Source organism: Phasianus colchicus, chromosome 4 (genome assembly GCF_987193195.1).
Source record: "Phasianus colchicus chromosome 4, bPhaCol1.hap1.1, whole genome shotgun sequence".
NCBI classification, from domain to species: Eukaryota; Metazoa; Chordata; class Aves; order Galliformes; family Phasianidae; genus Phasianus; species Phasianus colchicus.
The window spans coordinates 25,203,672-25,218,160 of NC_143439.1; the positions used below are offsets into that span (position 1 = coordinate 25,203,672).

The 14,489-nt window shown below is 35.6% G+C and overlaps 1 protein-coding gene across 2 annotated transcripts in view; it reads left to right on the forward strand.

Moving 5' to 3' along the window:
• Positions 1 to 427: 427 nt before the first annotated feature.
• The window catches only part of LOC149918129 (uncharacterized), a 44,865-nt gene continuing 30,803 nt past the window's right edge, over positions 428 to 14,489 (forward strand). For both annotated transcript variants that reach the window (XM_090140072.1, XM_090140073.1), the window contains exon 1: positions 428 to 658. The gene's annotated coding sequence lies outside the window, so the exon portion shown is untranslated. The remainder of the gene's footprint in view (positions 659 to 14,489) is intronic.

Below are 14,489 nucleotides of genomic sequence, written 5' to 3' on the forward strand. Positions count from 1 at the left end.
TTTGCATTTTTAATTTTTCTTTTGGTTAACTTTTCCTTTATGTTTGTGTGATACAGAATGTGTGTTTTCTTGAAATCAATTCCATTAAGGTGAAAATCTCAGAATCTGCAGAACGAGACTCTGTGGGGAAAGAGTTTTTCCCTCACTCTCAACAGCAATTAGTAGGGCCCCCATCTTTGAATTATAATATAAAAAATAATTTTGTCACTGCTTTTAGTCTGGTCATGCTGTGCATTAAGACTTTTGTATCTTCATTACAGCTTAAGAACAAATCTGAGATATTCCTATTTTTTTTTTTCTGTTAAGAATACTTGAATTTTGGTGGTTTTTTTTTTTTGGTTTTTTTTTTTTGTTTGTTTTTTGTTTTTGTTTTTTTAATTTTAGCTATACATTTCAGTGTGTTTTAAACCTAGGATGCATTTCTCATTTTAGTATTGTATGGGAACTACTGAATCGTGGCCTGAACCTCTGATTGTTCACCTGAGGCGAGCAATGAGTCAGCCACGTGAGCACAGGTGAAGGCAATTCACCTGTGCTGCTTGAAGAGGTGGAGCCTGGCTCCACCTCTCCTAGATACATTTAAGAGCTGACTACCGGGGGGAAGGATCTCTTTCTGGAGATCCTTCCTTTGGAGTTTTACAGTGAGCCCAGGACGAGGGTAAGCATTCTATCTGTTCTCTTCTTGATATAATAACCTGCTTAGTCAAACTCTCTTGTTTATTTCATAATTATAACATCTGTATATTCATTGATTATACAAGTTTGCATAAAAATAGAAATCTAAACCCATCAGACTTAGGTTTTGCACAATACTGACTTCTGGCAAACATTGCTGTATGTCTTAATGTTGCTTTACCACTTTCAGACATGGGAGGAAAAAAAAAAGCACAACCAAAACAAGCAAACAGAAAAACAACACAAACTTTCTATCTTTACTTAGATACTCCTGATACTCCTCTAAAGCAGGTAAAGCTTTAGAGCAGTTGAAGGAAATTAAAACACCTGTGTGTTAAGCATTCTAAGTGAGGAAAAGCAGTTATTAAGAACTACATGACATTTCTTTGCTTAGATATTAAACAGCTCATTTCAAGGTGTAGTAAACAGTAATCTTGCATGTGCAATTTAAATGTAGCAGATGCTGTCTTTTTTATTGCAAAATTTTCATTTTCTTTGGATTCCATCCAGAGCAGATACTTGATTTGAAATCAGGAAGGCTTTAAATTATCTGGGAGAAAACTGCTTTAATTAACAACAATAAACAGTAGTGTGAAGCAATGGTGTTCCAGTGCAGTGTTCTCCTTTAGCCTTTCAGTTAAGTAAAGGAAAATTCTTATGCAGGAAAAAGATATCAACATCAGATAATCAAACTAGATTGAGGGCTACCAAAGGGGACTTCAGGACATAATGTTGGCATTAGTTGTTAGAGCAGGAATACAGACCATATTTTCCTTTATCCCTTCAATGGCAGTGAGAAATACTGAGAGGAGCAGGAAAACCTGTCTCCCAGCTGATAAATACATAGTTGGGAGACTGGTGCCACTGTAGGACTTTTGGCTTTTTCAACTGTGGGGCAGTCTGATGCCTCTCATCTGTCTCAAAGAGGGAAACTGATCCTAGAGTAGGAGCTGGCAGGGCTTGTTGAGAGGGCTTTAAACTAGCTATGAAGGGGAAAAGGGATAAAACGAGGCTTGCTAGAAGTGAACCTGGGAGAGCAATACCAGGGTGAAGAGTGTGGCAAATGGCTCAGTTGCATTGCAGCTATGGTAATACGCACAATGTGGGCAGCAAACAGGAAGAGCTGAAAGCCATCATGCCCCAGGCAAACTGTAACTTAGTTACCCTTACTGAAACATGGTGAGATTGTTGCCAGGACTGGAATATTGCAGTGATGGCTATCAACCTCTTCAGAAGGGATGGGCAAGAAAGGAGGAATGGTGATATTGCTATCTGTCCTAGAAAGTTTAGATGCTGTTGATCTTGGGGCTGGCAATGATAAAGTTGAGTCACTATAGTTAAGGATCGGGGAGAGCTGACATCTTGGTGGTGGTCTGTTATAGACTGCCTAACCAGGATGAAGAGACAAATAAGGTGTTCTATGAGCAGCTGGAAGAAGTTATGCGGCTGCCTGCCATTGTTCTTATGGGGGACTTAAATTCCCTGATATATGCTGGAAATACAACACAGGGCAGAGGAAGCAGTCTAGGTTTCTAGAGTGTCTGGAGCTGGTAAGAAAGCCTACCATGGGAGGAGCCCTGCTAGATCTACAGTTCACAAACTGAGAAGGACTGGTGGGATATGTGGAGATCAGAAGCTGCCTAGGGCAGAGCAAACACAAAATGTTTGAGCTCTTTATTCGTGATGATATCAGTGGGGAAGTCAGCAAAACTGCTACCTTGGACTTCTGGAGGGCAGACTTTGAACTATTCAGGACACTGGAAGGGAGGGTTCCCCTTGGGATTCAGTCCTGGAGGGTAAAGGAGTCCAGGAAGACTGGCTGCTCTTCATGAAAGAAGCCTTAAAGGCACAGCAGCAGGCTGTCCAGGAAGGTGTTTGAGTCACTGTCTGGAGGTATTCAAGAAACACATAATTGTAGTACTAAGGAACATGATTTTAGTGGGCAATATTGGTGATAGGTGGATAGTTGGATCAGGTGATCTTTTCCAACCTTTATGATTCTGTGATAGACTCTAGAGTCAGCAGTGTAGAATTTTGGAGGGGTTTGTTTTATAATGATTCATTTGTACTATAAGTAGTGTCAAAGTATTATATCTCAGGGTATTTTAAAGAATGATACTGCTATGTTTTTGCAAGATATTGTGAGAGGAGCTTAAATTTTCCACACTTGTTGTTCCCATTTTACCCGGTGTTGCTATGCTCCACTGAGTGTATGTTGAAATATGATATGGGATTAGGAGAATTGCAATTAAAGAGCCTTGAATAGTTTCCGTGAATGGTGAGAGTAGTTTAACAAAGCTGAACATTTTGGCAGTACCAGTTTAAGGGATTTCCTCCCACCTTTTCTCATTCCCATCTGGCTCTGCTGTGAACTAGTAACTGAATTGACTTAAGTGTGCTATACTAAAAACATGACATGCAGGGTATCTTCTTTCTTTTCCATCCACATTCTGTGATTTACTTTACAAATTTGCATGCAAACATTTGTCTGAACTTCTAGCTGAAGCAGCTTGATGTGGTGACAACAGGGTGAGAGAAAGAGGATGTGTCAGGTTAGTGCTTTGCTGTCGAAGGATTTGTTCTCTGTGTGCAGTGAACTAGAAATAAAGAAGTTCCTACACAGTGTCTCAGTGTATATATTCATGAAACCTGTTTATTCTGCATTTGTTTAACTTATGTCTGAATTATCAAATGAAGGGGCAGGATATATATCTGAAAAAACACATAACATAAAAGGGAATCTGTGTTTCAGAATTGGGTCAGTTTTCAGGTATTAAAGTAGCTCTGTGTACTACATGTGCTTCTGATTTTTTTCCCTAGCCAATTTGGTAGGTTTAGCCTCTTGCTATGTAAAATGGATGTAAAATGTACTGTCAAATAAAAACCAAATTCACAGAAGACATGTTTGGAAACCTTTTAAGTTTAAAATAGTATTTGTTATAGATGGTCACACAGTTTTACAGAAATATGAAGCATCATCTTCTCAAGCTGAGTTTGATTCTGAAGTGGGAATTTGAACATATTATTAATGTAGTTTGAAATATTTCATCACTATCAATATAAGTGGATTGTACAATACATGAAGACACCAGTTATTTTTAGTATGCTTTATTGTTTCTTAACTAAGAAAGTTGGCTGTATCTTTTCTATCATACTCAGTTATGATCTGGCATTACATAGAATCTGTATCCCAATGTCATTGCATAAATTATGTATAGTAACTTTGTCTGCTTTCTCCAACTGTAAAACAAAATGATTCCTGTTGTTTTCCTCCAACTGTTACACAGTTTGGTTCATTGTTTATGCCCACTTTTAGGAATTACTTAAGAAAGGAGTTAATGGAAAAAAAAAATTGTAGTCTGGTTTCAGGAGTTTTGTTAATTGAAACCATTCCATTGGAAATTATGGAAGGAACTAAAGGGTGAGTTCATGAACTTACTTGAGCTTATGTATTAGTAGTAACTTAAGCTCCAGCTTCTTGTAGTTATAAAAGAAGTTGACAGCTGTGATAATTTCAGATAAAGTAATTGTGGTTTTGTGTGAGCTTCAGAAAAATAGATGCTGATATGGTGGGGAACTGCTAGACGGAATACTTTATCAAATCTCTTTGTAAGCTGTGATACAACAGTTTGAGTCTTGTGACTTTTTTTTTTGGTACACCACTATTGGAATGCTGTTCTATTCTTAGTTAAAGTAACTCCCATACCTGAACAGTAAGAGGATATGTAGTCTTAGTTTTTAGTATTAATAATAATAAATTCTAGTTATTTGAAAGGGATTTGAAGATGTTGTTTGTCTTTAGTTATTTCATAGTTGATGTCAGGAACTTGGCCTTCAATGGAATTTTTGTTACAGGCATGATTTTGTTACACTGTTAGAATTTTTATTTAGTAACTTATCTGATGGTCTTTCTCCCAGCTTAAAAGATTGACATGAGTATGTACTAGCAATGATCTGTAATCCCAGGAAGTTGTGATCTAACTCTAGGTGTTCTTGAATAGGTTGTGAACTTTGCTGTAAAGGTACAGTTTCACTGGTGCCTACGGTAGTTTAGTGAAGGCAAGCTAATCGTTGTGACCGACAACGATCCTTTCTTGTTTAAGGAGAGAAGTTCTTTTGAGTGAAGAGCAAGATGGAATTCTAGTGATGTTTATGGACTTATTCTGAATACATTTTTTTTTATGAATGTCAGCCCTTGTTAAAGTGAAGCACAGTTACAGGAGATTCTTCTGGATGACCTAAAAATGAAATAACAAGGGAAGCAGAAAAAATGTCCAGGATACACTTACTATGGGTATCAGCAGAAAACTTTTTTTCTAATAATACTTAAGAAGATAGATTCATAATGTGATGTGTCATACAATCAGACAACACAAAATACAAAGGGGCTGCAATTAATTAAAACTATGCTAGTACTGAGAACTGTTTAAAATTAAAACTGCTCAAATGAGTAGGGAAAATTAGTACTGAGAAAAAAGTAATTACTACAACTTCAAAGGTGATGTGCAGAAGAGGAGATTGTTCAGACCCATATGCTCCTCAGAAGTGCAGCAAACATTCTATTGAAGAACTCTAAAAATGTGGTGGTGAACAGTGGCATAAAAAGTGAAAATGTTGACATATTTCTCTTCTGTACTTAAGTGAAGAAAACGAGTGCTCTCTCTTTGGAGAGGGATGGTTGGCCTTGGGTTTGGAATCAGTGTTTCTCTTCAAAGCGTTTTTTTTAATCTCTTTTGTTATTCTCTTTGGACTTAACCTCCTCTTCTCTACGTTTTTCATATTTTTATCAGAATGCATTTAGCTTTCTGTTGTCTCCAGTGCATACGTGATTTGTGAGGTATATCAAAGGCTTGTGGGTAATGGAACGGGGAAAGAAAAAAAAATTATACAAATCCAATATTCATTGCTAATATTAATTTATGCTAACATTTCAATTCAAATTCAATTTCAAGTTTATTAGAAATTGTTTATTGATATGTTTTCCTTCTGTGATGACGGCTATACTGCCAGCTATTCAGCATCGGATTTCTCCCTCTGACAATGAAGGTGGAGTTTCAAAGAACAGAAGTATTTTACTTTCTGCTTTGTATTCAAGCAGCAGAGAAGCTTGTTGAAGGAATATCATTTTTCATAGGCTGTGACCCTATGACAATCTTAATGAATTAGTTTATTAGGAAGCTCTGTGCATGTAACAGTGTGAACTGTGCCATTTTGGCTGGGGGGAGACCAGAAGCAAAAGAGAAGCAGAATTCATCCAAACTGCACTGGCTAGGCACAAAGCTAAGCCAATATGGGAGAAAGAGGCTGAGAGTATGCAGCTGGGGTACCCCAAAGTGAGACAGGTTAAGGTATCTGCTTTTTGCAGTATTTTTTGCATATCACGCTTGGTTTCTTGGGACTAAAATTCCCTTCACTGCTAAGGGCTTCCTTGTTAATAGCTTGCCTGTGTGGGTCAGTTTGCTTCTTTTATGATTTACGAGGTGAGTGAAAATTTTGGTACCTTGTCTCCTATTATAGTACCTCCTCAGACAGGCTCTTCTTGACCTCTGTTAGGTCTTCTGTGTGCTTTCTGAGTGCTATTATGTTTTAGGATATAGCTGAGGTCAAACCTAGTATCATGGATGTCACAATCACCTTGAATACAATGAAGACTAAAACATTGTTTTGAGGTGTTGCTGGCCGGCTAGAGTTATGTATTCTGAGATAAGTCTTTTTTTTTTCTCCTGTCTTGAAAAGTCAGCTATGACTACATGGCTGCATAATAATAAAAAACAATGTAGTCAGAAGTGCAGCAGAATTGATGCTATCATTGTTCCTAGTAGTATCCTTAATCACTGGTCTGGTAACGTTCAGTTACTTCCATTAATCCTTTAAATAGCTTTCAATGCTTTCTAAACTATTTGATTTTGTAATGAGGTGAGGAAAGAGAAACAAACAGATTAAGGTAAACCAAACACTGGCACAGTAAGAAGCACACTTCTAAAATAGTGAAATGTGAAGAAAAATGTTCAAAATGTAATATAGTTCATTAATAGCCTCTAACAGAAATAGTAATATCAACTCTAGTATAATTCTTGCTTAGTAACACCTTAAGATGAATGAGTTTTTGCTAACCTAGAACTTATTTGAACTCAAGATTTCTATTTTAAAATAGGCTCGGTACCCTTCTGTTAAAAATTTAAGGAATATTATTTGTAGTGATTTAAAGAATAATATCATTTTCCGTGAAAAGGAAACCTGCTATTAGTGCAGGAATAATGCTTTTCAATCTGAACTTTCAGTCAGATAATTTACTGAAGGATCATTCTTTTGTCACTGCTCCAGTGTCGTCATTATACGAAAGAAAAAGTGGACACTTACTGCAAACAGAACCTTGGAAATATAGCATGTTCATCTAAATAAAGCACATAAATTATGATACAGTTTAGTTTATTGGCAACCGTAGACAGAAATGTCTACTGTAATATAAACAGTTTAGTCTTCAAGCGACTTTTTTTCGCTGTATAAGACTGATACTTGCTGCATTTTTAAGATAACAGTAGCTAACATTGCCTTCTCAGGAAAAAGGTCAGCTACAGTTCTGTTGGTTACAGAGAAGATAGCAGCTTTGAATAATGGAGAGACGGTGTGAATTGTAGCAGGATCTTCATGTCTGAGAGAAAGTTTAAGACGAAAGAACATCCCAGTAAACTGACAAGATCAGTAGTCTTTTCCACATAAAAATTCTCAAGAGCTCCAGACAAACATTAAATTAACATTTGAAATTATATAATACTTATTTTAAAAAGTTTTAAAGCTTAAAAATTATAAAGCTCTCTGCAGTGTAGAGACTGTTTCAGAATTACAAGATTTTCTTTTTAATAAAAATTGAATTTTATATTCACTTTTTGTTCTTTAAGCACTTATTTATAACAGAGGCAGTGTTACAGGTAAAATCCTAATAATTAGGTTTTATTATTTTCTAGCTTTAAGGCTTGATGCCTAAGAGCATTTTCTTAAAAGCTCTACAGAAATTGTTGTTCTGCATTTCTTGCATCTGTAAATGTGTACTTTATCTCTTGGTGAGAAATATTTTCCTGATATCAATGAGGAATTCAGTTGCATGTGGTGCTGGATGGGCCCAGTTACATCTAACTCTGTTTTTATCACTATTATCAGGTCAACTACATAGTCCTCGTAAAGATCAGCTAGAAAACTAATTTTGTGCCTGAAAGGGAGATTTATTTTCATTTCTCCTCTCCTCCACTTTCCTCATGTCTGGCTGGCTATTTTCCTTCTCTATGTGTTGAAGCTATGGTTTTCTGTTTCAGAATCTGCTTCTTGGGTTTAATGTCTGGCTTGTTCATTCTACTACCAGAACTAAAGTCAGTTTTCTCTTTTGGTTGCATCTTCCTGTGTCTTTTTGTTGAAAGTTAAAAAATAAAAATGAAGAACAAAGAAGATCAACAATGACCATATTTTAAGTTCAACTGAATTAATTCTGTTTGTTGGAGAGGAGCAGGTGGGGAATGGAAAAATAACCCAAAAGAAAGAGTTTTATGAAATGTCAGATAGTTTCCAGCCATTCTATTATGGTTATGAGCATGTCTATTACTTTTAGCCCTTAAATCATCTTTGAAGAATATTACACTTAAGCTGACACATTTTTTTTTTTTGTCCAGTAGAAAGAAATTATTTGTGATGTTTATTAATTAATGAGGTATCTTACTTACCAATACTTTCTTTTATGCCTTGCATTACAGAAAAAGAGAGCTGTTTATGCAATGGCATCTGTGTTAGTGAGTATCTTCAATAAATAGAACAAGTAAACAAGATTAGTCAATTTCTATGGCTAAAGCATTGCTATTCTTCACTCATCCTATTTTACTGATGGAGATTATGCATCACTTAGGTTATTTTTAGAATAGGGAAGCAACTGGATTTTTTGCAGACTTGAAGAGAAGGAACCATGAGAGATGTGATGGACTAGAAAGATAAATACTGGGAAATACATCAGGGAATCTGTACTTGAGTATACTAGTAAAATAGTAAATACATTTGAATAAATTGCATGACTAGAGAGAGAAGAGAGTAAATTCATAGACAACAGTCTCCCAAACATGAAAACAACTCTTACAGAACATAAATGTGGAAACTAGCACAAGTATTTTCAAATTATTTGTAGAGATATTAGTCTGGGATTCTTTATATTGGATTTTTTATTTTATGTTTGGGTCCTAGAACTCTTCATAGCAAAGTTTAATATCTCTGAGATTTCAAATTGGGTTATTTTAATTCCCAAACCCCTCTGTATGTTCCAGATCTCATTTTTGAGTAGGCAGAATCAGCTCAGGACCTATCAATGCAAATTAGAATTATCATTTATCCTCTTTTATATTTGTCAGCAACTCTTTTTCATTCTGGGAGCATTTTCAAAACAGATTCTCATTTCTTTTCCAGCTTTTGTAATCTTATCAACCTTGAGGTTAACACATAAAAAATATCTCACCAGATAGAACATGTCAAGAACATTTATGGATACATTTGAAGTTGATGTTTCTGCTTTCTAGCTTTGACTGCTGAGCTGTATTGCTAAGAAGGATAGTACACATTAAATCTTTGTCCTAACATTCACCAGCCTTCTCGTACTTCATTCATTTTACTTCATTCTTATCTCAGAGATTAAGTTTTGGCATTTTAGGTGTAGATGAACTGTGATAAATTTGGAAGGAATATTGGCAGAATAGTATATAGAATGTTGGAAACAATTTTTCACCAATATTCCTTAAAAACTAAAATGCTCAAGAATGCCTATTTCATGGTTAATTGCAGAAATCGTAATTTTAGAACAAGTACAGCACCCTTCAGAAGGAGCGTGGTTTCACAGCTTCAGTGGTATAACTTATTGTTTGGCACTTAAAAGTTGCTTAGAGGAAGTGATTATCCATTTAAATTCCTATTAAAAAGATAAGCGCTGTTAAAGAAGACACTGACCCCTCAGTACACTTAACCATGGGATCTGCTTAATACAAAAGACATTAGGCTTTTTTTCCTTTCACTTTTGGGTTTCTGAGGCCCTCTCTCCCTAAATTTCAGCATCTTGTCTGCCTGAGACCTTACGGCTACCCAGAAATCTCTTTTGAAATCAAGGAAGATTCAAAGCTACTTAACTTACATAGCTGAAATTATCTCAGATGACCCGTGAGAAACAGGTAACATTGCAAATTCAAGTTACTATTAAGGTTCCTGTCAGCAAAGGCAATCATTTCAGCCCTTTCTTACAAAATCAACCAAATAAAGTATTATTCAAACATCTGTCAGCAGGGACTTGAGGCTCTAACCCTCAGCTAAGCTAGAAACTCATAATGAAGCACAGCTGGTCCAAACTGCTTCTGCTTACATGAAGCTTCAGCACCTCTTTGATGTACAGATAGGTCACATTTATGACAAAATAACTTTCTAGAAATAATCTTTTCGACTTAATTTATGCAGTCTAACTCTTCTTCCTTAGGCTACTTTGTTATTTATTTTCAGGTCTTTAAAATGCTCTGCATACAGATGTATCCACGTGTGTTTCCTTAAAATTGTTTAAACTTGCCTTGCTGTTTTTTTTTTTACCTCTAAAGCAATTCTACCTTTCATAACTTTCTAGATAAGCAGAAGCTTTCTGATCTGTTATATTTCCCTGTCCTGCAGCAAGCCACTTGTTTGGTTTTCTAAAATGGAAAATGTTCCAATGCTTATCTGTAAATCCATAGTATTCCCTTTGGTTCCTTCCTCTGCTTTACTCTAGTGCAAATATCTGCTCTTCAAATCTCTTATTGAGGATTTTTTTTCCTCATTAGAATCACCTTTTCTGTTGCTTCCAGAAATGTTTTAAAGCTCAAGGTAATTTAGAAGTTGAGAAATAAGATAAATTAAGATTTTACATTTTATTTTAAGTGGTGTAAAAGGAGAAAGGTGAAGGGCGTTTTTTAAATTAAGGTAGTGGATGACAGCTGAAGAAACTGCTGCTTTTGTCTAAAGGTGGCTCTCTTCCTTTACTCAGAAAAGGCATGAGAAAGGTTGTTAACAGTTGTGCATACTGCGTTATAGTATCTAATAATTAGTTCTATTCTGCTAGTAATTGAAGATTATTCTTGCTTTGAGGAAAAACTTCCTAATCTCACACACAAAACTGGGATCTTTGCCTCATTTTTTCTACTTCTAAATGGTGTTATCATTATGAAGTTTAAGTTGACTGCATGGATTCTATACAGGCTTTTGTGTTAAGTGTAGTTTTAATTGGGCTTTTTGTATTGTTTTCGTGCTTGAAAGTTAAACAAGACTTACATGAGTTACGATGTGTGTTTTTGTGCAGTTGGTGGTGTGCAGTGTTCTACTTGGCTCCTGTTGAAGTAGTAGCTAAACCTATTCCAAACTTTGCTTTAACAATGACCTTCTTTTGTTCTTGGCTGTTATTCAACATTTGCTAGTGTTTACTGACATACTTCCCTTATATTCAGAATAAAAAATACCTATAACTGTAGACTGTCTGGCACACATCTTCTTTGGAATGGTTGTTCCTATTTCTGTAGATGATGCTTTTTATCTTTACTGATGCAAAATATATAAGTTTAACAACATGTGTGTTTTCTCTTCTTCCCCGTATGTGTTTGTAAATTTCCCGCTGTTTAAAATATGAAATGTCACTTTTCAATATAAAATGTTTTTCTCACAGGTAATGTTCCCTTTCACGTGGCTGCTAAGCAATGTGTAAATCCACATGTAGAGGTTTTTTAAAGTCATTTTCAGACTGCTGGTAGCCCACCAAATTACTGATGCACAGTGCTCCAATGTATTTTTGCCCTTTAATGCTAAAAGCATAGCAAAAACACTACTAAAGAATATGTTTCACATATTTACCATAGGTTTGCAAGACACCTTACTTTGTGGTACACACCTGTGATTGACTCGTAAATAATTGATGTCAAATTTACAGCAGGGCTCAATCTTGCTAACTAGTTTTCAGGGCTGTTAAGAAAGAAGAATCATTAGAAGGTACTCATGCCTGGTGGTATGTGCACATGCTCACTGTCAGGCTTTTAGACCCAAAAAGCCAGGACCAGAATCTGAAGTGCAGTAGCAAAATTGGATGTTAAAGCTATTTAGAATTGGAATTTATTATCCTAAGTATAGTGTAGAATCAGTGACAAATGATTGGCAGATAAACTGGTCTCATCAAGCATCAATAAATGTCAGTGGGTGCCATTTCTTCTGCACGGAGGAATTCAGTGACAAACCTTTGCTTCATGTGCACTTCCATGTCAGATGTCATTCTGTCAGACTGTCCCTCTGCTGCCATCTACTGTGCGGCAACAGAATGCATTGGAATAATGGTGGGAAGGTTCAGCCTCGGCTCCCATACCACCAACATCCACCTCTGATGTTGTGGATCAACATAATAAAATAGGAGGCATTACCTATAGAGCAGCCCTTGCATCTAGAGAAACCCATTTATCCATGAATACATAGAGAATGAATCTGTGGTCAGGGAGGGTTTTGGGTGGTGCTAGGGTCAGCCCTGAAGAAGGTTTACACTCTGCCTGGGAATTATGTTTAAAATGACTGCTGCTAATATTTGTTATCTTGAGCTGTTTTACACTCAATAGACATGCTTTTCTGATGTAGAGCAAAACACAGAATAACTACTGATTTCAACTGGAAAAATAACTGCAAATTCTAATTTAAACTGAATTGTTAGTCCAGGTTGTGACTTTTTAAAATTGCTTACTGTATTTCTTCCAATTAAATTTGTGATCTGGATGGTGTTCAGTCCTCATTTGTCACTTTTGTATATCGCTTCTGCAGATGGATTTTCAAAACTGGTTTTAAAGTCCATTTAATATGCATTTCAGAAAGTAGCTATGGCAGTAAGTTTCAATTTATTTTACGTATCCCATCTCAAGATACTTCAAATTCATACAAATCCATTCATACAAACCACTCAAAATTTAGTCAGCATTGGACAAGAGTAGTTTCACTGCAGATTATGGAAAGTGATTCAAGAACACCTGGAGCTGAGATTTATATCTTTACCTATATTATGAAAGCGTTGCACTTTTATGGCTCTTCAGAGGAAAGGCAGGAACTGCATTTATACTTGTTAGTGCAACAGTTAATGCGATGTTGACTAGAACTTAAAAACCCAAGATATTCGGATCAAAATATTTTTAAAGAGGCTTTAATAATTGATCTCTTCGATGAATTAAATTACTTTTTATTTGTTTTATTCTTTTGGAAAAAAAAAATCAGCAATTTGAACAAGGCTTTATTCTCTGTTGAATTGGCTTTCCAAAATAGAGACCTCAAGTCCACTGAAAACTATTTCAGTGGAATAAGAACATGGAAACTTTAAAGTCTCATGGTTTATGTACACTACTTAGAGGCTTGGAATGCTGATTTATTTCTCAAAGAATTGAAATCTCATTTTTACTGAATCTTACCTTTTGCTTAATTTTTTTTTTTTTTTTTTTTGGTAGTAGAGAGATTCAGACGCAGCATGTTTTAAAGCTGTTTTTGAAGCTCTAAGGATTTGTATTAATCAAAGATATTTGCCCTTTTTAAAATTTTCTATTTTATTGAGTGGTTTTGTATGGCCATTTCAACTGGAAACTTTATATCTGTACGGAGCTGTAATGTTTAAATCCTTTTCCAGAGATGATGAAAATTAGACTGTGTGTGGCCTCAGGCCCTGTAATCTACTCTATATAATTCCTTTGCTTATAGTAGGTGTTGGATGGCTGCTATATATAGGAAGATCTGGCAAATTTCAGCTTTCCAGACTGCTTTGTGAGCTTTAAGATTGTACAAAGATGCTAGCTTTGTTGTTCTTAAGTAAATGTCAATCAGCTGGAATTGTCCTTTGTCCCTGACAGCATTCCAGTCAGCATTGTTTCACTTGCATTAGGGTGATAAATCACACGATGCAATTTCTCTGAAGAGTATGAAACAATCCCAACATTACATCTGCTAAGAATATAGCGCTAGTCTTTCCCAGCAGCAGAATAGTGAGGGTTTAATCATAACAACACTATTTAGAGATGTGTCCATTAATGTATACGTATATGGATATTTTGTTTAAGAAAGATGAGTTGCTTCCTGAATGAGAAACAAAAATACCTTGGGTTAATCTCTTCTATCCAAGCTATTTTCTATGTGAAATGGAGTTTTGAAATATATATATATATATATATATATAAAATGCTTTCAAGATCCTGATAGCCAACAAGTGTTTCCAAGTATTTCAACAGCTGTGTGAAATGTTTCGTATGCAGAAATGAAGGTGATTAATTACAGTTTCACAAAATGGGTAATGAAGTTTTATTGAGACTGTCAGCAAAAGCTGTTTTTGTAATTTTTGCTGAAAGAGGTTTTTTTTATTTCACTAAATATCACTGAAACTTAATGAAAATTTTGTATTTGATTTTCTTTAATTTATATGATGATACTGCAGCGCGTTATTCCTGTCTGCTTCCCTAAGTATGTTCTGGAGAAAACCAAATTTCTTCAAGTATTGAAGGAAACCAAGGAAAGTTTACAAATCCATCTATAAATAGGCAATTTTATCTTCTTTTCTACTTCTTAAAACCTTAGCACTGATTTATACATACTGTTTTCTCCCTTTCCTGTATCTTTTTCCCTATTTAGACTAGTGCATGCACTAAATACACATCTTGTTCTTTGCAGCCAATCTGACATCAGCTCTCTTTTTGAGTTAAAAGAACTGGTAGATATGTTAAGCCTTATTTTGTTAACTGAAGAAATATTTTGAAATGCCTTATGTGGTATGTTAT